The sequence below is a fragment of the Delphinus delphis genome, chromosome 1, assembly GCF_949987515.2.
Source record: "Delphinus delphis chromosome 1, mDelDel1.2, whole genome shotgun sequence".
In the NCBI taxonomy this organism is placed as follows: Eukaryota; Metazoa; Chordata; class Mammalia; order Artiodactyla; family Delphinidae; genus Delphinus; species Delphinus delphis.
The window spans coordinates 124,477,756-124,502,389 of NC_082683.1; the positions used below are offsets into that span (position 1 = coordinate 124,477,756).

At 42.9% G+C, this 24,634-nt stretch overlaps 1 protein-coding gene across 1 annotated transcript in view; it reads left to right on the plus strand.

The window, feature by feature from the left end:
- Positions 1-24,634, plus strand: part of SFT2D2 (SFT2 domain containing 2) — a 361,103-nt gene that overhangs the window by 205,743 nt on the left and 130,726 nt on the right. The window lies entirely within an intron of this gene.

Consider the following 24,634-nt stretch of genomic DNA (forward strand, 5'->3'; position numbering starts at 1 on the left):
GTGTGAGCTGATCTTGGGCCAATCAGCAAGGAGGTTTCACTAGGCTCAAACCAAATCAAGAGAAGGCAGACTTTGAATCTGACCAGCTGCTGACTTTGGTCTTGGGCATTGGCAGGAAGAGCACTGACCAGCTGGGCAAGAACCACCATTGCTGCAGGAGACCCAGAAGGATGTGAAGAGAGGCACCAGGAGAGCATCTGAGGTCTCTCCACCCACCATTATAATCTCTGCCATATATACAGACACTATATCTGTATATATGAAAAAATTGGAAGGTGGAGAGCTCAGAATTACAGCATATATGTACAGAAAACGTTTACAAAGGAAAGGAGACTTGGTTAAAACAAAATGATTGATAAATCAGTAACTAGGAAGTTAAAATTTCTTCTTTTGTTGTTGACTCTTGCTGGACTAGGGGTGAGGTCAGTGTAGGATCAGCTGCACGTGAGGTTTGATACAGAGTCACTGAATTCCTTATTGTATAAATCCAGGGTATCTCATAACCTTTGTCTTTTAGTCCCTGAAGATAAGAAGGGCTTGACTCTGTGAGCACACCTGTCTCAAAGTGTCATGCTTAGCAAATTTTCTTCTGAATCTCATTCCTAATGGAACTAACAGCTTATCTGGGCCACATATATCCCTCCTTGTTGCTTTTGCTCCTGGCATTTTATTTTTTCCTTTGCTGCATAGAGGAAAAGTTCATGTCAAAATTAACTTGGGACTCCAAAAATTTTAAAGGCATCCTTAAGACTGTTCCCAATTTGCAGATGGGTTATAATTCAAAATATCATTTGAAAGCTGGTTGTTCTCAGAACAGACTATTTTCACCTAGATATAGTGTACTTATTGGTGGTTAGATTCCTAGACATATATAACTCAAAATGCAACTGAAATACAGAATATTTGAAATAAATAGTTACAGTCTTAGTGGTACCATGCCAAGGATTAAAGAAAACACAAAAAAGAAAGAAAATGAAATCAAACCATGTTCGTTTTGAAGGCTAGTGTTTTAGGGAAAACACATTTAATTAAAAAGTGAGAAGAGGTACAAGAAGATTCTGAAGAGGGTCTCTCAGCAATTTTCAGGGCTTTACTGGCTCTTTGAAAATATGAGTTACATTTGAAAGTCTCCAAATTTCCTTTCTCTTGTTACTGCTGCCACAGGCATGACTCATGCATGTTGGCTATGATCATAGATTTTTCATTATTTGGAGATAGGTAGGGAATGGAGATGGGGGAGAATTTCTCTTATGTGCCAGGCCCTGACCCAGGTACTTGAGATACATCAGGGGACAAAACAAAGTTTCTGCCTTTGAGAAATTTTCTTTCTTATGGGGGTATTCAGACAACAAACAAATGAAGGGCAGATATATAATATAATGTAGAATAATATAATAAAATTATATATATAATAAAATATCTAGTAGTAATAAGTGCTTTGAAGGAGAAAATTGGGGTAAGAAATTAGATTTTAGAAACAGTGGTCAAGGGAAATCTCTTTAAGGGAGCTGATAACTGACAAAATTCCTCAAAGAATTAAGGGGGCGATCAATGTAGATACGTGGGGGGAAGGATATTCTAGACAGAGGGAATGTCAAGTGCAAAGGCCCTTAAGTAGGGATGTCCTTGGGCATGTTCAAGGAACAGCAGAAGTCAAGTGTGAGTGGAGTGGGGTTAGCAAGGGAAACAGTGTAGAACATGAGGTCAGGGAGGTAGAAGGATCATGGAAAGGACTTTGGGTCTTATTCTAAGTATGATTTTTCTGTGTGTGAAATTCTAGGTTTTTCTAAGAGAACTGAGAGAGAATTGGGCACAAGAGAAGGAGAGCCAGAGTGGTATGCATTTGTTATTTTGTGGTAGAAATCACTTACTCTTAAAGGTAAAAAGCAAAAAGATAACAGAGGAGGAAAGCATTTTTGTCATATCCCTGAGTAAGTAGATAATAAAGGGGTAGTAGGATAATTAGTGAAGATAATGGGGTTAGATAATTTCCAGCACTGGCCACCAGATGCTGTGTGTAACCAAGCACATCTTCGTTGCTGTCAGAGCAAACCTAGGGTAACAGAGCAAGCACAGATTTACTTAGGTTGAGAAAGTCTATGCTTCTGTGCAAAATTTTGTTACTTGCTGAAATCATGAAAAGTAATGACCCTAAGACAGAAGATAGTTACAACTAGGAGTTATTTACATATTTCTTTGTTGTTTCAAGGACACTGCTGGTTCCTCCATGGCTCCCATATCTTATTTTCAATGAAGAGAAAACTAAGACCCCCATGTGGTCTGGATAAGACTACTCCATTCCCCAATAACCATATTATTAATGGGAGAAGTGAAAAGGGGGCCCAGGACTGTGTGCTCCTGGCATGACTCCACTCCTTCCCCAACACACACAGCCTCACCACAACTACCCAACTACCAGGCCTGACTTTATTTGGCCCTTGATCCCATTTGATGTGAGTTGCTACAATAATTCAAGACTTCCAGGTCCTCCCTCAGCTTTAGACTCTAATCCCCTTAAGCGTCTCTGCAGGGTGTGGCAACCACACTCCAGGCAGCTCCCTCCCCGTCCACCTAAACTGCTTTATTGGTCTCCAGTAGCACTTACGACATCCACCACGTGTATAATGCATATATGCTAATGCAGGCTCCACACAGGCAAGGGTGTTTGTCCGTTTCGTTCACTTCTGTATTCTCTGGGCGTAAGACAGTGACCAAACTGTGTTTAATCACTATTTGTTCCATGGTTAAACACTGTTCACTAGAAAGAACAAGACCTGATTTGAGAAGGCACAGGCGTGAGGAATGGGATACAGGATATTCAAGAGCTCCAGCAGGCAAGGAGACCAACTGTTTCCTTCTCTCCTGCCAACTCTTGCCTTGGATCCCAAAGACCCCGTGGAGCCCTTATCAAAAGAATGATTTAAATGACAAGTTCCACATGGGCCTTAGTGTTCTGCAGTACTTGGCATTTGCCTACAGGCTTTTCTCCAATTGAGGCTTGCTACCATGATGGGGTTACCAAGGGCGATTGTACAACCTAATTTTGGGAGTGCCTTAGTTGCTCTTCTCTCCACTCAGATAAAGAGGGCTTTAGAGTACGGGGTTTTTTTTTTTTTTTTTTTTGCGGTACGCGGGCCCTTCACTGCTGTGGCCTCTCCCGCTGCGGAGCACAGGCTCCGGACGCGCAGGCCCAGCGGCCATGGCCCACGGGCCCAGCCGCTCCGCGGCATGTGGGATCCTCCCGGACCGGGGCACGAACCCGCGTCCCCCGCATCGGCAGGCGGACTCCCAACCACTGCGCCACCAGGGAAGCCCAGAGTACGGGGTTTTGTATCATCTCTTTCACACCCTAATAATTAGTAGGAGTTCCCCCCCCGCCCCCCGCCCCGATCACAGGAAAAGTGGTTCAGTTTATACAGCTTGTGTAAAGTCCATATGGCTGCTGCCCTCCCACCCTTTGGTTGGGAAAATGTGGTGGCAGCTACCTCCAAGGCTGCAGGGAAGTTACCAGCTATGGCAATAGAGAGCCTGCCCATGAGACTTTTAAGATATTTCTTCCCTCTTAAGTTTAGCTGATTTTTGGACTGTGAGCACCTTGGGGGCAGGGCTGGGTCTTGTCCATCTTTGTGCCCGCAAACCAAGTTTAATTCCAATCCTCCCTCCCCCCCGCCCTTCCCAGGAGGTATGGTTGGTCTGCACTGAGTGGTGAACTTGGCTGATATTGGCCTGGTGGTAACTTTTAGTTTTAATGGGGAGTGTCCAGTTTTGGCAGCAGGCTGTGCCTTACATAGCCCCCTGCCTGTGAGCAAGTTCCTCTTGCCCCTTGATTTGCTCCGTTCTCTTTGTGTCTCATGTAATGCACTGCGCTTGAGGAATGTTAAGTCAGAGCAGTTGGGCATATCTCTATAGAATATTTTTTATTTCATGTTTATTGAGAACTGGTAGGAAGAGTACTGCTTAAAAGGGCATGTCTACTTTATTTCAGCATCTACAGCTTACAGAAGGAGGCTAGATCACAGTTAAATGGAGACTCCCTCTTTTCCTTTTCTCATCTAAACAGGCTTTTTCATGAACAGGCTTTTTCATGTTACTTTCTCTTTTTTATGAACAGACAGACCTGCAAGTGACATGGATGAGTAGTGGTGACAGAATCGACTCCTTATGTGCTGAGGGTAACAATGCCTGTACTGTCACCTTGTGATGATTTAAACACTGCTCCCCAGTTTGGGACCTCATCCTTTCTCCCTCATGCAACCTGACTATTTGTGTGTGTGTGTGTGTGTGTGTGTGTGGTACGCGGGCCTCTCACTGTTGTGGCCTCTCAATGTTGTGGCCTCTCCCGTTGCGGAGCACAGGCTCTGGACGCGCAGGCTCAGCGGCCATGGCTCATGGGCCCAGCCGCTCTGCGGCATGTGGGATCTTCCTGGACCGGGGCACGAACCCGTGTCCCCTGCATCGGCAGGCGGACTCTCAACCACTGCGCCACCAGGGAAGCCCCAACCTGACTATTTTGCTACTCATTACCATTTCTGTAAAGGGATAATCCCAGGGAGGGAGGTGGAAAGCAAATAAGTCCATTTTGCTGCAACTTCGTTGTTCCAAGAAGCATGTAATAAAAGGGAGGGGGAAGTTGAAATAATGGCTGGGCTAACAATTTGATATTATTTATGACACAGCACTTCCCATTAAATTAGGCTAAATAATTCATTTTCTATTAGCCTGGAGAACCTTGTACGTGTATCTATGAGAAAAAGATTCTACTGAAGTGGGACAGAGACGTTACCCTTACTGCAAAGATGATCATGGTCTCACACATGTGTCTCCTATCTTTTAATATCACAGCCTCCAAAGTGGGGTAAGCATCCGTTCTGCATGATAATCAATAGTGATACAGGGGTGAAATATTAGAACTTATATTTCTACTTATTTGTATCTAAAATAAGAAGGAAATTGAGCTCTAATAATATTTACTATATAGATTGACAGTGATTTATGTAGACAATTTATAAATGAATATAGATGTATTTTGGAGGCATATATTTGAAATTTTTTACTCCTACTGATGGATGATCAAAAAATTTTGGAGATGATGTAAATGATGACTAGGAGCAAATGCCTTTAGCATATCGGGAGTCTCTCTGAATTGTATAGTATTCAGAACAAGAAAGATATATTCGGGCTTCCCTGGTGGCACAGTGGTTGAGAGTCCGCCTGCCGATGCAGGGGACGCGGGTTCGTGCCCCGGTCCGGGAAGATCCCACATGCCGCAAAGCGGCTGGACCCATGAGCCATGGCCGCTGAGCCTGCACGTCCGGAGCCTGTGCTCTGCAACGGGAGAGGCCACAACAATGAGAGGCCCACGTACTGCAAAAAAAAAAAAAAAAAAAGAAAGATATATTCATTTAGGTAATTATTCCACCACCAACATTTAAAATCACAGCTCAGGGCTTCTAGTCTCAGAAATATTACTGCTTATTACCTTGAAGCTCATGTCAAGACAAGGTGTCAAGACAGAAATTTTAACATGTCATGAAAGGGGTAAATAAAACTGCATTAAGTTGTGATTTGAATATGGGGAGTGACAGAAGAGTTCCTGAGAAGCTCTGGGGAAAGTGTAGCAAAATGGTCTATGAGGGAGAGGCCTCAGTCTGATGTGCAGGTGCTAGAACGGTCCTGTGTGGGAGGTCCTTGTGAGGCATCACGTGTGGCACCAGCAGTGATGCCAGAGATGGCCAGAGTCGGGAGTCATCACACACGAGCTGTGAGGACCCCCTTTCCCCTGCCCTTTCTCTTGTTAGCCTTTTCTCCTTCTTTCACTCCAGCTTTTGGAAGGAACGTCCTTGTCTCCACTTCTTGGGGGTATCTCTGGAGAGGAGATGTGTGCCTGAGGAATTAGGACAAACACAGCATGGGCATTCTTAGCAGACAGAGAGCTGAATGGGAATACTAAGAAACAAGGTTGGTATGAAGGCTAGCTTTTCCCTTTTGCTTCATTCCATGACCATTCTTTTTGGTCAGACTCTGTAAGTCAGTGAAATGCACAGCTTATCCCTTGGTTGGAAAAGTGTTGCAGTTTTATCTGTTGGGCAACACTTGGAGAAAATTGTCTCTTTGTTTCAAACTTGATTTCTCCTAAGTAAGGGAGATGAGTCCTTGTGAATCTTGAGGCTGGAGGGCTCCTTCCCTTGGCCTGGTCTTGACTCCCTCCCGTGGGGCGTAACCAGTGTTGGGTTGGCTGACTCAGAGGTTCATATGCTCTCTGGCTCTAGGTCACACTCTCTTCTACCTTTTGGAGCACCCTCAAGTATAGAGAGGAGTTGCAGTGGGAAACTACTGAGTAGGCTTCTGACACAGCAGCTAAGGGAATGTTCAAGCCAAGGAGGGCAGCTCAAGACAAGGAGGGCCTTGGGCCAGTGTGTAGGGGGGACCCAGTGGGCTCAGGGCCAGTACCAAGGCCAAGGTCAGTTATTGAACCTGGTCGTGGCCTCCTCAAAAGTGTCTTCCTTTGAAATGACATGAGAATAAGCCAGCCAGTGTTAGGATCCAGGGAATTATGCCCACTTTTCTGTGTTCTGGTAATTTGCTTCATCTTTATTTTTGACATTTTTCTCTTTAATTACTGAAAAGACTTTTAAGCAATTCTTTTTTCAAATTCCATCTCTCGCCCATCAACATGAGGCCTGTTTGCTTTATACAGATAGTTTGTAGGACATGTGGCATTTATTGGTAACTTCCTTGTCCCTTCAAGGTCACAGGGATGTCATTACCTGAAAAGGTTTGGGAAACACAGCTCTGGTTTAATGCCTGCTCATTTCTTTTTTTTCCCCTCCTATCTGTTTGGGAGTGTTCAATGCCTTGTCAGTGTAGAATGCAAATATACTAAGATTTATCTAAGTTGCCTTTGTTTAGCAACTGGCTGTTTCATTGCGACTTTAAATTTAGCCTCTTACTAATGACTATGTGTGTTTACGAGGAGAGGCTGGCTTTGCAGATAATAAAGCAGGTGTGATTCTATGCTTAACTCCCTCATCTCATCACCCTCTACATCCTAACTTCCTTCTCATTAGCTATAGGAATCTTTGAAGACCTCCTATATCCAGGGCACTATTGAACGCTACAGAGGATTCAAAGAGGTAGAAGACACAATCTCTGCCTTCAACATGCTCACAGTTGGGGAAATAAGCCATTAAAAAACCCCATTTATTTATTTATTGGCTGCACCAGGTCTTAGTTGCGGTACGCAGGATCTTTTGTTGCGGCGTGCAGGCTCTTCATTGCGGAGTGCGGGCTTCTCTCGTTGCAGCTCGCGGGCTCTCTAGTTGTGGCATGCGGGTTTTTCTCTCTCTAGTTGTGGCACGCAGGCTTCAGAGTGTGCGGGCTCAGTAGTTGCAGCACACGGGCTCTCTAGTTGTGGCGCGCAGGCTCACTAGTTGTGGAGCATGGGCTTAGTTGCCCCTCGGCATGTGGGATCTTAGTTCCCTGACCAGGGATTGAACCGGCATCCCCTGTATTGCAAGATGTATTCTTAACCACTGGCCCACCAGGGAAGTCCCAAAATAAGCCACTTTGGAGCATAAGAAAGACTGTGGGCTTTGAAGTTTGACAAACTTTAGCCTCAGTTCCATAATCTGTAAAGTGGAGATAATAATCTTTACCTTGCAGAGTGGTTTTGAGATATGGAAATATTTCATGTAAAGGTTTAACCTCTAGAAGACATTATTATCATTTATTTTAAAAGGTGATATTACTAGGGTGTTTGTGGAATGCAGATCCACAGCACAAAGGAAAATCAGAGACAGAGAAGGGCTGAAAGACTCCATAGATGAAGAGGATTTTTGTTGTTGCTGTTTTTGATGCTAAGAGGAAGGATACCATGTATGTCTTCATTTATTTCTCTGTCTCACACAAGGCTGACCTGCCTCCTTTCTGAAATCTTGGCTGCTGCTTCTAATGGAGAGCCTGGAGCCTGCTGCCTCTGAGAAATGGATTGTGGCCAAGATTCTACATGTGACCCCCCCCAGGGCTCATGAAAGCTAGTCCACTAGCTCTGTGCAAGAGTGGGAGGGGAGCCAATTGCGTCTTCACCGGTATCAGTAGGGAAGAGGAGAGAGTCAGAAGAGGAGGCAAAAGGTGGCAGGGGACTCAGGCCACTGAGGCAGCTGGACAAGGGCAGGGAGTGAGCAAGAGGGAAAGAGGGGAGAGGGAGTGTGGTCCTGAGAGACAGCTGGCCTTGGCCCAAGCAACTCCACCTTCGCAGTGTTTTGGAGTCAAGCATCTTACCTCTACCTTCCTTTCTCATCTCCAGTCCAGGAGGATGGGAGAAAACCCTAGTTAAGAAAGTCCTGAGGATCAATTGCCCTGAGCAATTGAGGCAACTCGGCACTCCTCACCGCTCACCATTCTTTTTCTCTGTTTTCATCCCTACATCCTTTTTTTAACCTCCTTCTACTCAATTTTCTTCCTCTTCTCTCCCAAGGGTCAAGGAGAAGAGAGGGGAGAGAAAAGAGGAAAATGGAGGGAAGGTGGCTTATGTGTGGTTATTTCTAGTTCCCCTCTGGGATCTGGGCTGCTGGGAACACTGCCCTCTTCCAGTGAATTTCCTCAGGGTCACAGAGACTAAACATCACATTTTACTGAGGCTGTCTTTATAAAAAGCCTTTTTGGTGCCTTCTTGTTGAGGTCTATAGTGTTTGTTTCTTTGGTGCACAAATCTGATGGGAGAAGGCAGATCAAAAGAAGTTGGAGGGGATAGAAAACAAAGAACAAGAGATGCAAGGTTCTTGGTGGTGAGACAATAAAACCCTGGTTGCCTTAGTTATTGATTCCACCCCTTCTCCTCCCTCCTCTGCCATCCAGCCCAGGAAAGCTCTATGCATAGCCATGGACCTCTTAATTCTGCCTCTGCTTTCCTTCCAGAAGCCTTCTGTCAACCCTACAACTTGGAGGTAATTCCTTCCCCTGTGTTACTTTATTCCACATTGGCTTTCTTCCACTGTTGCAATTATCACACTGTATTATAATTATACTTTTGTTGCCTTTGCATCTCAGTGTACTGCGGTCTCCCTGGGGAGAGGGACTGTGTTTTTTCTTGTTGTATCCTTTGGCATGTAGTGGATACTCTGTTGATGTATGTTGAGTGTTGAATGAATGAATTAATCCTGCCTCGTAGAGCCTGCCACCCGTTTATCCTCTTCCCCGTCTCCTGAAGCTCACCTGGCTCAGTTCCATTTCCCCAGGATACTCTCCTCTGGTGTCCAATGTGAGAATTGGTGTAGAGTTCAGCCAGCACCTGCAGAGCCTTCACCAGACACCATTCTCAGAACAAACATATGATTAAGCCATGACGAGACAGTGCCTTATCTTTGTGACCCCAAAGAAGTCTGACCTCAAGAATAGAAATGAAGGCTTTCTGAGGGAAAGGATGGACCTGAAAGCATCTAGTAGGAAATCTAATTCTCTAGCCACTGACAGAGGCTGCAAAGTCTCAGATCATAGAACAGGGCAGGGCAGAAATGTTCACAGCACCCACCATCAGGTCGCAGGTGGGTTGCCAACATTCAGACTCTACAAAATCCCTTGTAAACAAGCTGAAATAAGATGATCTTCATTTTCAGTTGAGCCCAAGGTAGTAATTTCTTGGAAAGTGAAAAAGGAGGTAAAACCTAACGGGATAGAGAAGGAAGAATAAGTCAATGTGAATCGGAGGGAGGAAAGTTGCTTTTTGCTGTGGTTTCTGAATAGGTGATGGTCAGAGCTGGCAGCCAGCCTAGGACGTGTCAGCAGTGCTGGAAAGGAGATGTTTTTGTTGTAAATCTTGTGTTGATTCTCTCCCCTTCTTTCCCTTTCCCCTCCCGGCAGCGTCATGTTCTCCATCGAGGAAGCCTCTTACACAGGCTCACATTTTCTGGCAAGTAAACCTGAGCTGCCTCCCCAGAGCACTGTACTTCTATTAGGGCCGGGATCACATTCTGACTTAGAGGAGTTGTGGGTGTAGCTGTCTTCTTCTCTCAAAGCAAGCATGTCGCAATTTCTCACTCATCTACCTTGTTATATCAGTGCTTGCAGACAACTTTCCTCATTGTTAAGGACTCTCTAAATATTTTTACTTCCTTGAATTAAATTTGCCTTTTGGCTAAAGTGCCACATGGACAGGGACAGTCACCAAGTTCAAGAGTAGTTTTGGCTTCCCAGTTGGAAAAAGTTGTCTTATACCAGGTATCCTACATGGGCCTTCCTACCACTCATTCCCAAGACAACTTCTCAGGTGCATCTTTGCCTCTCCAATTGCCCATATTTTTCTGCCATTGCCAAAGCCCCATGGTCTCAGCTGGTTTTTCTCTCTTTTGGGCCATTCCCTCTCACTTCATCCTGTGGTATTCTTTGTACCTAAAAGTCCCCTAAGACTGGGCCCAGAGCAAGTAATGGTCCCCACAGAGTCCCTTTCTTTAATACACTTCATAGAGAAGTGACAACCCCTCTTACTGCTTTTCTTTGGGGAGACAGACTGGGACAAAAACGAGTCAAGGAATCATAAAAAGCTGGCCTTAATTCCTTGTAAGTCAAAGACTGGAAACCCTAGTGGCATTATGCTCTGTTCTTATTCATAAGGGTGAGACACTCTCAACTCCCCTGTCCTAACCCCCCTTATAAGTGTAGGCTGGAGGACAAAACGGAGGTGGAGCAGTGAATAAGAGTTGACATTTTTTGAGAACTTACTGAATACCAAGCATTAAACCAAGTTCTTTACATATTATTTTGTTTATTCTTTTCACTAACCCTATGAGGTATTATTGTAGTCCCATTTTAACAATGCAGAAACTGAGCCTCACAGAGGTTAAGTTGCATGTTTTTTCAAGACACTCCAGCTATAAAGTGTTGGGATAGGGTTTATATCTTGCTCCCAAACAATAGTATTAACTAATAATCACCTCCTAATAGATGTCTTCTAAACTCCAGTGAGGAGTTTGCATCTTTGAGGATATCAGACTGAGTAAACATCCATTTTACTTCTTCTGAAAGGAATGAACTATTACAGTCTATTTCTTTATTGCTGGTCTAACAGGAAACATTCTGGTTCACTACTTATAAACCAGTTCTTAGAACTAGGACCTTAAACCTTGACTTGGTACAGGAAATTATGGGTTTTGCATGCTCAGGAAGCAGTGACTAGAGTAAAATATTTGGCAAGTTTCATACTCTGAGAACTGGGGAGGTGGGGAAAATAGCTGAACATCTTTCCATTCTGCTAAATATTTCTCTGCCATGTGATTTTTAATGGCTGCATAGTATTCTATTGCATGATGTACCACAATTTATTTACATGAAATCTGGGCAGTGGGGGAGTTATTTAAAGCAGAAGTAATTTTAAAAAAGAGAATTTGAGGATTAGGTATACAACAACCAGATCTTTTTTTTTTTAAACATCTTTATTGGAGTATAATTGCTTTACAATGGTGGGTTAGTTTCTGCTTTATAACAAAGTGAATCAGCTATACATATACATATATCCCCATGTCTCTTCCCTCTTGCTTCTCCCTCCCTCCCACCCTCCCTATCCCACCCCTCTAGGTGGTCACAAAGCACCGAGCTGATCTCCCTGTAATAGCCAGATTTTTAAGCTTTATAGGTTTGCTTGGGACTAGCTCTGTCCAGAGAAGGGAACCTACATGCTGTGTGATTTTCCAGGTAGTAAGGGGAGGGGCAATCCTTTGTAGTCTAGCTTCATCCCAGCCACCTCTATAAAGATCATCCAGTTCAATCTTGGAGTCTTAGAGAAGGTCAAAGATTCAAGTTCCAGTTCTCCTAAACCATCTACAGAAAACAAAATCCAGTCTTCTTAATCCAATGGATCAGACTAATTTGTAGTTCAGATCCACAGAAACCTTTATTAAGTGAAAGAAGATAGAAACTTAAATATCTTAATTGGGTGCCAGTCATGGGAAGAATATCCATAATGTGATTCTCTGTCTTGGCTACATTTGAAAGAATCGCATGTTCTGAAAAGAAACACAGCGGGAATTAATCTGATCTTACCAACTGGCTAAGGATCAAAATGTTAAGAGAAGCATAAGAGATCATCTTTCCAAAGCAGGAGGGGTCTACAAATATCGGATAGCCTGAATTAAGTCATCAATCAGAGTCATGTCCTAGAACTGTACCCGTGTACCTGGACAAACCATTTCCTGTTTTGTTTCAGGTCCAAGATAATAGATTCTTACAGTGGAGAGAGACATCTAGAGACATTTAATCTGGGCTCCTCTTTCACACTGGACAATAAGGGTGGAATCTTTCAAGCAAAGGAGGGTGGGATACTAAGATGGGAAAGGGGATAATGTACCTTCTAGCTTAGTTAGGTCAGGGATCAAGTCTTCGCACCATCAACTCCTTAGCACCTAGCATAGCGCCTGCCATAGAGGAGTAGATAATTAATGCATATTTTGAGTATTAATAAAAGAATTAGAGGTTGAAGTAGAATTGTGGATTGTCCACTGCCATACTTGGTACTTCAACGGAATGTGTAGAATGTGTGGCAAAGGGTATGGAGTCACCCTTTTCTCTGGGATTGGGTCTAGGCCCTCCTCAGCTTCTTAGCTTTATGTGTCAGGAATTTCCCAAGAAATCATTATACTTCAGTCTTCTCAGGAATAGAAGTGACTAAGAAGGGATGGTGTGTAACTAGAAATTTAAGAGAAAGGCTGGGTGGGTGGGAGGGAAGAGTGCTGACTTGACTCTGTAGTGGCAGGGACCCCTACCCATCAGTAATACTCTGAGCTGTGGGGAGAAGCTGGGGGGGGCTATATTGGTGGCTATAGAATAAGAGATGACCTGGTTGACTTTGATTATTGACCAACCTATTACGATGGAATGGTTGGGGACCACCAATTTAGATGGAAATAATTCCATTTGCAATAAGTGAACCTAATCCTTACATATTTGTCTTCTTTCTGGGAAGATGGAAAGCTCTTCGTCAGAACAAAGATATCCTGGTGGAGATACATGCTGAATAGAAATCAGATTCATGATTTTTGGTTCCTGCTTTTTGTTGGACTAGCCTTCGAAAAGTCAAAAGAACTAGAGAAAAGAGGGTCTCTATTTCCCTTCCATAAAGCCAGGTTGGCCCGTATTTATATTCCTCCTCTTAAACAATTAGTGTGGAGTCCAGGGTCAGGAGATCTCTTCTGTAATAAGCTGTCACCAGAAGGCTTTATTATGTTGAGGAAAAAGAGAAAAACCCCTGCAAATGATAGCACTTGAAAGAAGAACACACTTTCTGGGTAACTGAATGGTAGGAGACTCAGCATTTTAAGAAATTATTTCTGATCTAGTCTATCATTTAGCTATGGCGCTTCCTCCTCAAGCTATTAATAACTCAAATAATACATGTTAATTCACAAGGGGACTCGGGGGTTTACAGAATGCCCAGACACACAAGCATCAAAAGTGCCTCCAGACCCAGCAAGAAGCCATTTCTCAGATGTCACTCTTGGCTGGGAAAGGTGAGGAGGAAGTGGTGGCCTTGCCACAGTGTGATCTGCAGTGAAAAGTGGAGTGAGCATGAGTCACTCCAGACCCTATCTGCACCTCATCTGGCACCTTGCTTGTGAAGATGCATGCTGTATAATGGTTCAGAGCACAGCTCTGGAGCCGGATAGCCTGGACAAGTTACCTGACTGTTCTGTCCCTCAGTTCCCTCATCTGTTAAATAAATCAGGGGCGGGACGGATAATAGCACTTACCTCATTGGGTTGTTGTGACAGTTAGATAAACTAATACTTGTTAAACACTTACCACAATGCCTGGCACATTTTATAAGTAATCAGTAAGTGTTTATTATTGTTATAGTATATAGGCTTATACCTTCAGTTCAGGCTTCTGAGTTTCCAATCTGAGAAAGTTGGTAAGACAACTATTTCCCAGAGTGACAGGCAATTTGATTTGTGATAATAGAAACCAAGGATAACAGTAGGTGAACACCCACAAGTAAACATGACACCTTATTCTAGCCAGACAATCCAATATCCTTCCCTGGCATACTTTTCTTCTGAGAAGGAAATCCAAGTAAATAGAGCTTCACTTTCTTCTCCTGACCCTACATACTTCCTATGGTAGGTATCAACTTCATTTAATGAAAAGTTTTGTTGCAAGAGGGAAAACAGGCAGAGTAAACAACCCTAATAGTCCATTATTTTTGTTAAAGAGTTTTCTGATGTGGACCATTTTTAAAGTCTTTATTGAATTTGTTACAATATCGCTTCTGTTTTATTTTTGGTTTTTTGGCCGCGAGGCATGTGGGATCCCCCACCAGGGATCGAACCCGCACCCCCTGCCCTGGAAGGTGATGTCTTAACCACTGGACCGTCAGGGAAGTCCTAGTACATGTACTTTTGATTCACACATCTTAATAGTAACGGACAACATAGAGTCATATTGAATTCTTATTATTTACCACTTATACTGTGATTAAAATGTTGTTTCTAACACTGGTGCTCCATTATTTCCCATTTCTCCCCACTGCAAGAATTGTTATCTATATTTAAGCACATTTTGATAAACTTTTATTGAATAATTTTCCATGTGCCAGGCACTGTGCTAGACTTGAATAGGACAATGTCTTTTCCTTCAAAAAGAAGGGGAGGGAAACATATATCTCCAAAACCAGTACTAGGTTATAATATTGTATATATGAAGATTTGGGGGGCCACAACTTTGGAATAATTGGTAATTTCCTGTAGCAGTGCATGTTAATAAAATCCTCATTTGTTTTAGCCAGAGAAAGATCCCAAGATCATTCATGCTGAAATGACCCAAGAACCAAGCCTCATTTCAAAGCTTCAGTCAGCTTTCTCATAGACTAAATCAATAAGAAATGTGGAGCAGCTCTATTTACAATAGCCAGGACATGGAAGCAACCTAAATGTCCATCAACAGAGGAATGGATAAAGAAGATATGGTACATATATACAATGGAATATTAGCCATAAAAAGGGATGAAATTGCGTCATTTGTAGAGATGCGGATGGCCCTAGAGAGTGTCATACAGAGTGAAGTATGTCAGAAAGAGAAAAGCAAATGTCGTATAATAACGCATATATGTGGAACCTAGAAAAATGATATAGATGATTTTATTTGTAAAGCAGAAATAGAGACACAGATGTAGAGAACAAATGTATGGATACCAGGGGGGAAAGGGGTGGGGTGGTAGGAATTGGGAGACTGGGATTGACATATATACATTATTGATACTATGTATAAAATAGACAACTGATGGGAACATCCTGTATAGCACAGGGAACTCTACCTAATGCACTGTGGTGGGAGGGAAGTCAAAACAGAGGTGATACCTGTATGTGTATGGCTGATTCCTTTTGTTGTGCAGTGGAGGCTAACGCAACACTGTAAAGCAACCATACGCCAATAAAAATTAAAAAAATAAAAGAAAAAGAAATGTGGGACAACCTGAGAGCCTTCGAACAATAAGGACATTTTATGAATGAGAATAAACCTTAAGCTTTGCATGGCTGAGTCAAGGTTTTCCAACTGATTTGCCAACAGAATTGAGTTTAGATTCCGTATTGTGCACTGTTTCATAGTAAGTGATGCAACCCATTTCATCATTTAGTAATCGCCTATGAACTAGTTTCCTTCCTAACATAGGAAGGATGCCTTCTTGGTCCAGTTTAGGGTTTCTGTCTAACAGTATTGTTCTCCATTTTTATCTGGTCTCCTGGAGTTCTAGGCTCCTGACCTCTAAGACAGAGCAAAACTGGAACTAGTTGGGTAATGCTACCAGTGGGTCAGAGCCCAGTGAGTTAGTACAGTGCTGGAGGCTTTCCCTAATAATCTTTTTGCCAGCTTCAATTGATGCTGCAGTATCAAGAGAGAACTGGCAGGTCCAACTCTCAAGTCCCAAATTTTCTCCAGAACTTGACTGTATGCCTACTGGAGAGTTCCTTCTAGATAACCCACAAACCCTCAAACTCAGTTCATTATATTTATTCCCCAAATCTGTTTCTCATCCTGTGTGATCCAGGAATGACAAATAGTCATCTAGTTGCCAGGGCTAGAAATCTGAGAACCATCCTTGTCTCACTCACCACCACTGTCCAATAAGTCACTAAGTCATTTGCATCTCTGAGTATCTCTTGAATCTGTCCTGGCCTCTTCATACCAAGTGACTTTCAATATCACAGGAGTAGGGGAGCATTGGCAGAAATTATGCTGGGAGTTAGTGGTGGCGGGGAGGGGAGGATAATTTCTTTTCCTGGAGCTGCCACTCCTAGCCTCACCTCACATCTAAATTAATGTAATAGTCTCAATCTTGTCTTCCTCCAATCCATCTCCAAATTGCAGCCCAAGTAATGTTTCGAAAATGCATCTCTTACGTAAGAATCGTTAGGAATCTTTTGAAAAAAGTGTAATGCAGGGCAGGGAGCACTTTGTCATAGCAGATAATAAAACAGTTTTAGCACTAGTACATGAATTTGAAGATAAATCAATGGAACAACTAAGAAAGTCTGGAAATAAATTCAAGAATATATGGGCATGATTAATATAGATAAAGATGGTACCTCAGATCAGTGGGGGAAAATGAGGATAGTTAATAGTTGTTCTTGCTTCCTAGCTTCCACTGCCAGATTTTTCTTTGTCTGTTTGCCATGGTCACACCTGAAGTGGTGTATGAGCATATGTGTTCCTTGAGGCCTACATGGTTTTCCTAGTCTGTTTCTTGGGGTCAGGGTACAACTTCTGCTCACAGCACATTAGTAAGAATGTCACCATATCTAGCTGCAAAGGAAGCTGGAAATGTATCTGCTAACTGAGTGGCCATGTGCCCAGAAAGAAGGAAAGAATGGATCTAGGGGGACAATAGCATTCCGCCTCCTTCAATCGTTCCAGAAATATCATTTCAACACCTACTACTTGCCAAACATATTCTAGGCATTAGGGATACAGTGAAGAAAGCAAGCAAAAGATCCATGCCCTCATGTCTACCTTCAGTGGCAGAGCAGGAGTGGGATGGGGTGAGGGCACACCAAAAATAGTATAAAATCTATCTATCTATCTTATCTCAGATGATAGTAAGGTAAATAGCCAAAAATAAAGCAGAGAAGCCATATGGGGAGTTCAGGGAAACGGGTGGCTTGTTGCAATTTTAAGTATGCTAGTAAGGAAAGCCTCCTCTGAGCAGGTGACGTTGGAGCAAAGCCCTGAAGGTGAGGGAGTGATCTGTGCAGATCTACGTGGGAGAAGAGCCATCAGGGAGTGGTACGAGGATGTGCAAACACCCCAGGCAGGGTGATGCTTAGAGCATTTGGAGAAGAACAAGGAGATCTGTGCTGCTGGAGCAGGACAAGCTAGGGGGAGAGTAGTAGGAAATGAGGTCAGAGAGATATCAGTGAGGAGGCTTGAGGAGGGGGTAGCAGTTTATGTGGAGCCTTGAAGGCCATTGTCACAACTTTGGGTTTTACTCTAAGTGGGGAAGAGGCCACTGGAGAGTCTTGAGCCAAGCACTGTTGTGCTCTGACTTACATTGAAAAGCTACTATTATGCAACTAGCTTATGAGAGGCCAAGGATAGAAGTTAGCAGGTGATTGCAATAATATAGGAGAAAGATGATGGTGGCCAAGACCATAGTAGTGGTGAGGGTGGTGGGAAGGGATCACAGTCTGTGCATTCAATCAACTATATATATATTAGCATCTTTATTGGAGTATAATTGATTTACAATGGTGTGTTAGTTTCTGCTTTATAACAAAGTGAATCAGCTATACATATACATATATCCCCATATCCCCTCCCTCTTGGGTCTCCCTCCCACCCTCCCTATCCCACCCCTCTAGGTGGTCACAGAGCACCGAGCTGATCTCCTTGTGCTACGTGGCTGCTTCCCACTAGCTATTTTACATTTGGTAGTGTATATATTTCCATGCCACTCTCTCACTTCGTCCCAGCTTATCCTTCCCCCTCCCCATGTCCTCAAGTCCATTCTCTACATCTGCATCTTTATTCCTATCCTGCCGCTTTATTCCTATCCTGCCGCTATTCAGAACCTTTTTTTTGATCCCATACATATGTGTTAGCATACGGTATTTGTTTTTCTCTTTCTGACTTACATCACTCTGTATGACAGACTCTAGGTCCATCCACCTCACTACAAATAGCTCAATTTCATTTCTTTTTATGGCTGAGTAATATTCCATTGTATATATGTGCCACATCTTCTTTATCCATTCATCTGTCGATGGACACTTAGGTTGCTTCCATGTCCTGGCTATTGTAAATAGAGCTGCATGAACATTGTGGTACATGACCCCTTCTGAATTATGGTTTTCTCAGGGTATATGCCCAGTTGTGGGATTGCTGGGTCATATGGTAGTTCTATTTTTAGTTTTTTAAGGAACCTCCATACTGTTCTCCATAGTGGCTGTATCAATTTACATTCCCACCAACAGTGCAAGAGGGTTCCCTTTTCTCCACACCCTCTCCAGCATTTATTGTTTGTAGATATTTTGATGATGGCCATTCTGACTGGTGTGAGGCAATACCACATGGTAGTTTTGATTTGCATTTCTCTAATGATTAGTGATGTTGAGCATTCTTTCATGTGTTTGTTGGCAATCTGTATATCTTCTTTGGAGAAATGTCTATTTAGGTCTTCTGCCCATTTTGGGATTGGGTTGTTTGTTTTTTGATATTGAGCTGCATGAGCTGCTTGTAAATTTTGGAGATTAATCCTTTGTCAGTTGCTTCATCCGCAAATATTTTGTCCCATTTTGAGGGCTCTCTTTTTGTCTTGTTTATGTTTTCCTTTCAACTATATCTTCAAGTCAATTCATATACAAGGTCCCTCCCACCCCCCGCCTATGTGCAGGTATTCTAAATGAATGAATGAAGGAGTGAATAAAAAGTAACACATTAAAAATTTTATATCTGAAAGTGTTGCTCCTCTCTTTAAAATTCTCCATCGTCTACTGGCCTTGGCATATAAGACCTCCAAGATCTAGTCTCACCTATGTTGCCAGTTTTATTTTTTTCACTCACCTCCTCCTCATTTGGCTGCCAAACCGCTCCCTTTCCCTCTACTAACCTCTTCCTTTCTCCACCATAAACCTCTCTGTGTCATTCGATTCTATCACTTTCACAGGCAGGGACCATCTTCTCATCATTATTTGCCCAGCATAAGCCTCGGTTCCTGGTGCATAGAAGGTACTGAGTGAAATTTGTTAGACTGGACTAATTTTCTAGCTCTCAGCATGCCCACTTATTTCCTTGCTCCCTTATCTCCTTCCTGTACTCTATTTTTATCCTCTTTGTTATTTTTTCCTTTTCTCAAAAATGAATGCAGGGTGGCGCAGTGGTTAAGAATCCACCTGCCAATGCAGGGGACATGGGTTTGAGCGCTGGTCAGGGAAGATCCCACGTGCCGCAGAGCAACTAAGCCCATGTGCCACAACTACTGAGCCTGTGCTCTAGAGGCAGCGATCCACAAATACTGAGCCCACATGCCACAACTACTGAAGCCGACGCACCTAGAGCCTGTACGCCGCAACAAGAGAAACCACCGCAATGAGAAGCCCATGCACTGCAACGAAGAGTAGCCCCCGCTCACAGCAACTGAAGAAAGCCTGCGTTAAGCAGTGAAGACCCAGTGTAGCCAAAAATAAATAAATAAACAAATAAATAAATTTATTTAAAAAAATGAATGCAAATACAAATACAAATGAGTTCAGTCAGGCCAGACACAAAAATTATCAACTGTTGGGAAGGTGAAATATACCCACTTATATTTCTCCCCTTCTCCCCTTTAAAAAAATTTACATCCAGGAGACCTGGGTTCAAACTCTTACTTGCTAGGTTTGTGACTTTGGACAAATTACTTAACTTTTAGGTCTCCATCCTTTTATCTGCAAAATAGGGACAATGATGCTTATCTTTTAGGTTTGTTTGCAGATTGAATAAGTTATATGTATATATATGTATATATGAAGCAGGGTATCTTCATCTGAGTGTCAGAAAAAGCTTTATAGAAATAGGAGGTGTTATTAATTTCCTTCCTTTATAGATGAGGCTTGAATTCGTATGTCCATAAGTGAGAGAACCAGATTAGACTTCAGACTTTTGCTTCTTAATCTGATGCTTTTCCTATTTTACCATCTCCCCCGCTTTGACTCCAGGCTTATCAAAAATCAGTGTCTAGTTGAGAAATTCTCAGTATGGATGATACCCTGGACTTCTGGGGTAGGCTGTTAGGAATTTACCTAAGTAGAATTCTAAAATGACTGCAAATTAATAAACATAATTAATGAGCTCCTTGCTGTTTGCCCAGCACTACTATAGTTGCTTTAAGGACCACAGGTCAATGTGAAATCACGTTCCATGCCCTCAATGAGAAGATTGCACTGACAATTCCGACATCTATAAAGTGACACTGAATGTGACAAGCCTGAATACACAAGGTGATGAGAGTCATGTAAATGCTCTAAGACCTGCTGTTCCAAGGAGCTGAATGAATGGGGGAAAGTGAGGCTGGGCTTCCTGAAGAGGGGGACACAAAAACCACATCCAGGGGAATGTATAGGATCTGGCTAGGCAGGGACAAAGGAGGGGCTAGGCAGGACAAGAGATGAAAGGAGAAGTGGTGAAGCAGCAGCTCTGCCAAACTTCTGTTTTTCATGCCCTTGATGTAACGGCAGTTATCACGGTTTAAAAATAACTGGAAGACACGGGTGTCAGCAGCAATGGATTCTGTTAGACAGCCAAGTTAAAAGGTTAGAGCCTGCAGGCCTGCCCAGGCTTTGCCCCAAAAGACTGCCTTGTCTGGACCCCACCTCAACAGGGTTCTGCATATCCTCTGTCCGCTTTTCTGCTTGGGGGGCCGCTGTGGGCTGAGAATAGAGAGAGGAAGGGCATATGCTCTGAGAGGGAGCTCGGAAGAGCCAGGGAACAGAGAAAGAGAGACGCTGGCCCAGCTGCAGAAAGAAGCAATCACTCATAGATGGCAGTTTGTCAGGCTGGGAGCTGAGCTGGGTCAGCCACGTCCTACTGAGAGGGAGAGGGAGGAAGTGGAAGGGGGGGCTTGTGTAAAGAGTGGCTAAGGCCAGCCTCTGCAGGCAGCCCTCTCCTGGTGCTGTCAGCGGGGACCTGGGATTGCTAAGCTGTTTTAGGGAAGCAGTGAGCGGGGCTTCAGTGGTAGTCTGAACGTGCATTAGGGCATTCCAACAAAGACCAAGGAGAACGAGATCATCCCTGACTGAGGAGGAGGGATGCACTTCTCACACTTCAACACCAATATGAAATTCAAACAGATTTTTTTTTTTTAAAAAAAAACAAACACTTAAAATAGTCATGAACTGCTGCAGAACCCTCTTATATGTTATTGGTAGGATTTTACGTTGGTATGATAATTTCAGCAGGCATGTTGGAATAATGGATATAGTCTTTGACCTAACTATTCCAGTTTTAGGGATTTATTCTAAGGAAGTAATTATGGATGTGGACAAAGATTTATTGAAGCGTTATTCACAAGATTTACTGAAGCATTATTTTTGAACTAGTGAAAAATTGCAGGCAAACTAAGTGCTTAAGAATAGGGACTTGATTAAAAAAGTTACAGGAAGTTCCTATGAGGAAGTACACTGCAAACATAAAAAATGGTGCTATAGAGCAGGAAACTACAAGTTGCTGCCCATGGGCCAAATCTGGTGAGCTGTTTGATTTTTTATGGCCCTTGAGCTAGGAACGGTCTTACATTTTAACTGGTTGTATAAGCACTCATATAATAGCGTCAGTTTTGCCTCTTGGTCTGCAAAGCTTAAAATAGTATGTAAGCCCTTAAGAAAAAGTTTGCTGACCACTGCCATAGAAGAATATTTAATGAGATGCAAAATTTTCACTTTATACATAGCTACGTGAGCATATAGTGTTCGTCTAAGTTATCTATTGCTGTATAACAAGGTATTCCAGAATATAACAGCTTAAGGCCACAGCCATTTTATCTGTGGGTCAGGAATTTGGACAGAACAGAGCAAGGATGTCTGGGGCCTCCAAGGGATTGTCTAAATGATTGGGGGCTGGCTTGGGAACATATGTCTTAGTTCTCTGTTCATGTCTGTGATTGGACTCACTGATTCTTCTCCATGTAGCCTCTCACTGCATGGTGGGCTGAGGGTAGTTGGGTTTCTTACATAGCAACTAGTTCCCCCAGAGCAAAAGCAGAAGCTGCCGGAGCTGCTAAGGCTGGGTGTATTTTCACTCTGCTGCATTCCATTGATCAAAGATTGTCACAAGAGCAGCCTAGATTTAAGGAGTTGGGAGAATGTGCTCTACCTTTTGATGGGAGGAGCAGCATACGTACACAGGGTGGGAGCAATTGTGGCAGCTGTCTTTAGTGACTGTCACAGTGTGTGAAAACAGTAAATATGCATAGATACATACCTACATTCATGGGCTTCTAGCGGTGACCTTGAGAACAACTTTCAGGGCATACTAACATGTAAAAAGAACAGCCTTACAATTTTAGACATCTGTAGTAGAGGTCTGACATATTCATGCTTACCCATCATCTTTTTACCAACACTTTTAAATTTGGGTAAATGATCTAATGTATAAGGCGTAAATCAAATTTCCCACCTTGCAGTTAGGATGCAAGCATGTGAGTGTAACGCAAAACAAAACAAAATAAAACAAACAGATTTCCTAATCTTGAGCTCTAGAAAATCTTGAGCTCTGGAGTCAGACTATCTGAGTTCAAATCTCAACTCTGACACTTACAGTCTGTGACTTTAGACTGTTTATATAATCTTTATATGCCTCAGGTCCCTCCTCTATAAAAAGGAATAATTATAGAGCCAATCTTCGAGGGTTGCCATGAGGCTTAAGTGAGTTAATTCTTATAAAGAGCTTAGAACAGTGCCCAGCACATAGTGAGTGATTAATAAGAGTTAGGGTAGGGCCTGGGCTCTGCCAATCAGACATGAACATAAAACTTCAGTTCAGATGTGAACAACCTGAGACAGCAGCCAGCTCTGTGTGAAGCTCAGAGTTGTTGGCACAGGTAGCTGGAAAAGTGTCTAGTTTTTCCCCTGGTCACAAGATCAAAGTGGCATTGATGTTAGTAGCAGTCATCAAGTTCCAGGGATTTATACTCAGCAGGTATTTTCTCCATTGGATCAGTTCTGTGTGGTTTTGGGCATTATTCCTGGAAGCTTCAACTCTAATCTGTTTCTCCAGCTAGTTCAATGATTCTGTGAGCTGAAATTCCTTTTAATAAATTCTTTTGTCCCCCTTAAATTATGCCAAGCGGATTCTGTTGTTTGCAATCAAGAACTGTGCCTGATTTAACTTTGACATGGTTTCAGGGATGTCAGGGAAGATCTCCTGGGCTATTTTTCACGTCTGATATTCTGGGGTCAGGGGATATTCCTTAAAAGGATGTTCTTATACATTGCATGTCAATGCATGCCAATCCTGGAAGAGAGCTATCACACATAAAGTTTTTGGTTATTGTTATTGTGTAACGTGCCCTGTATGGAACTAGGTGGAAGCTAACCTGAATTCCTGCCTGAGCATCATGATCCTGGAATCAGATCTGGTTCGATTTACTCCTCCCTAGTTCTCCAGGACTTGGCAAAATGACATGGCTTTGTCTTATCGCATTTCCAGAGTAACCTGATAATGACCAGAATTTCTTTTTATCTTAGAATGTTTTGCATTCTTTCCCTTGGGTGACACATCCAATTTATATAATTTTTTGTATTTGTCTGCTCCATTTAGACTAAACAAGTGAGTAGAGCCAAGACATACCTTTGATGTTATGATTTGGAACATACCCACACCCATCTGGAAAGCTTTCAGTAGTCATTGGCAGGTCTTGTCAAAAGATGCCAAGAACCCAGAAGAAGGAAACAACCATTTGCAGGCTAGAGGTAAAGCTTGAGTGGCAAACTGAGTCTATCATTGATTACATGTGTAATAGTTGTGGTGAGGGGAGGCTGAAAGTGGGAGAAGATGGTAAAACATTTAAATGGGAGGGGAACTTTTGTCTTGGAGAGATGGGGAAATTGAATAAATCGAACGTAACACCTTTGAGCTAAGCAGGAATGCATTACCAATGCTCGTGATGCTGCAAGAATCATGACATCAGTATAATTTCTTAAGATTCCATGAGGCAAAATACTGCCATCTCTATAGTATTCCAGGAATACTCAGAGGGGCTCATGGTGTCAGTAATGATGACTGATAACTTACCTCAGAAAGATGAGTCTCTCAGGCCCTCTTAAGATGTTCGCTGACTGCAAGATGGTATTCGCCCTGTGGATGGGGCACTTATGCAGCCAGCGTATCAGAGGGAGTATTGACTGGGGTGTGAGTTAGGGACAACGAGGGGTGGGTTGAGGAAGGGCAAACACAGCACTACAGGGAATGAGAAGAGCCACTAAAAATAATATAAGAGATTGTTGGAGATAAATCTCACATATTCATACATTTTATTAAGATCACCCCTGCTCAAATATTTCACAGAGGTCTGTGTGGTTTTTCTGTCTTCTTCCAGTTGAGAGTATCTCTGTGGAACTTCGCTTCAAAGTGAGAAGAATAGAGACCAAGAAATCAGAAGTTCAGAACCTGAGTTCTCAGA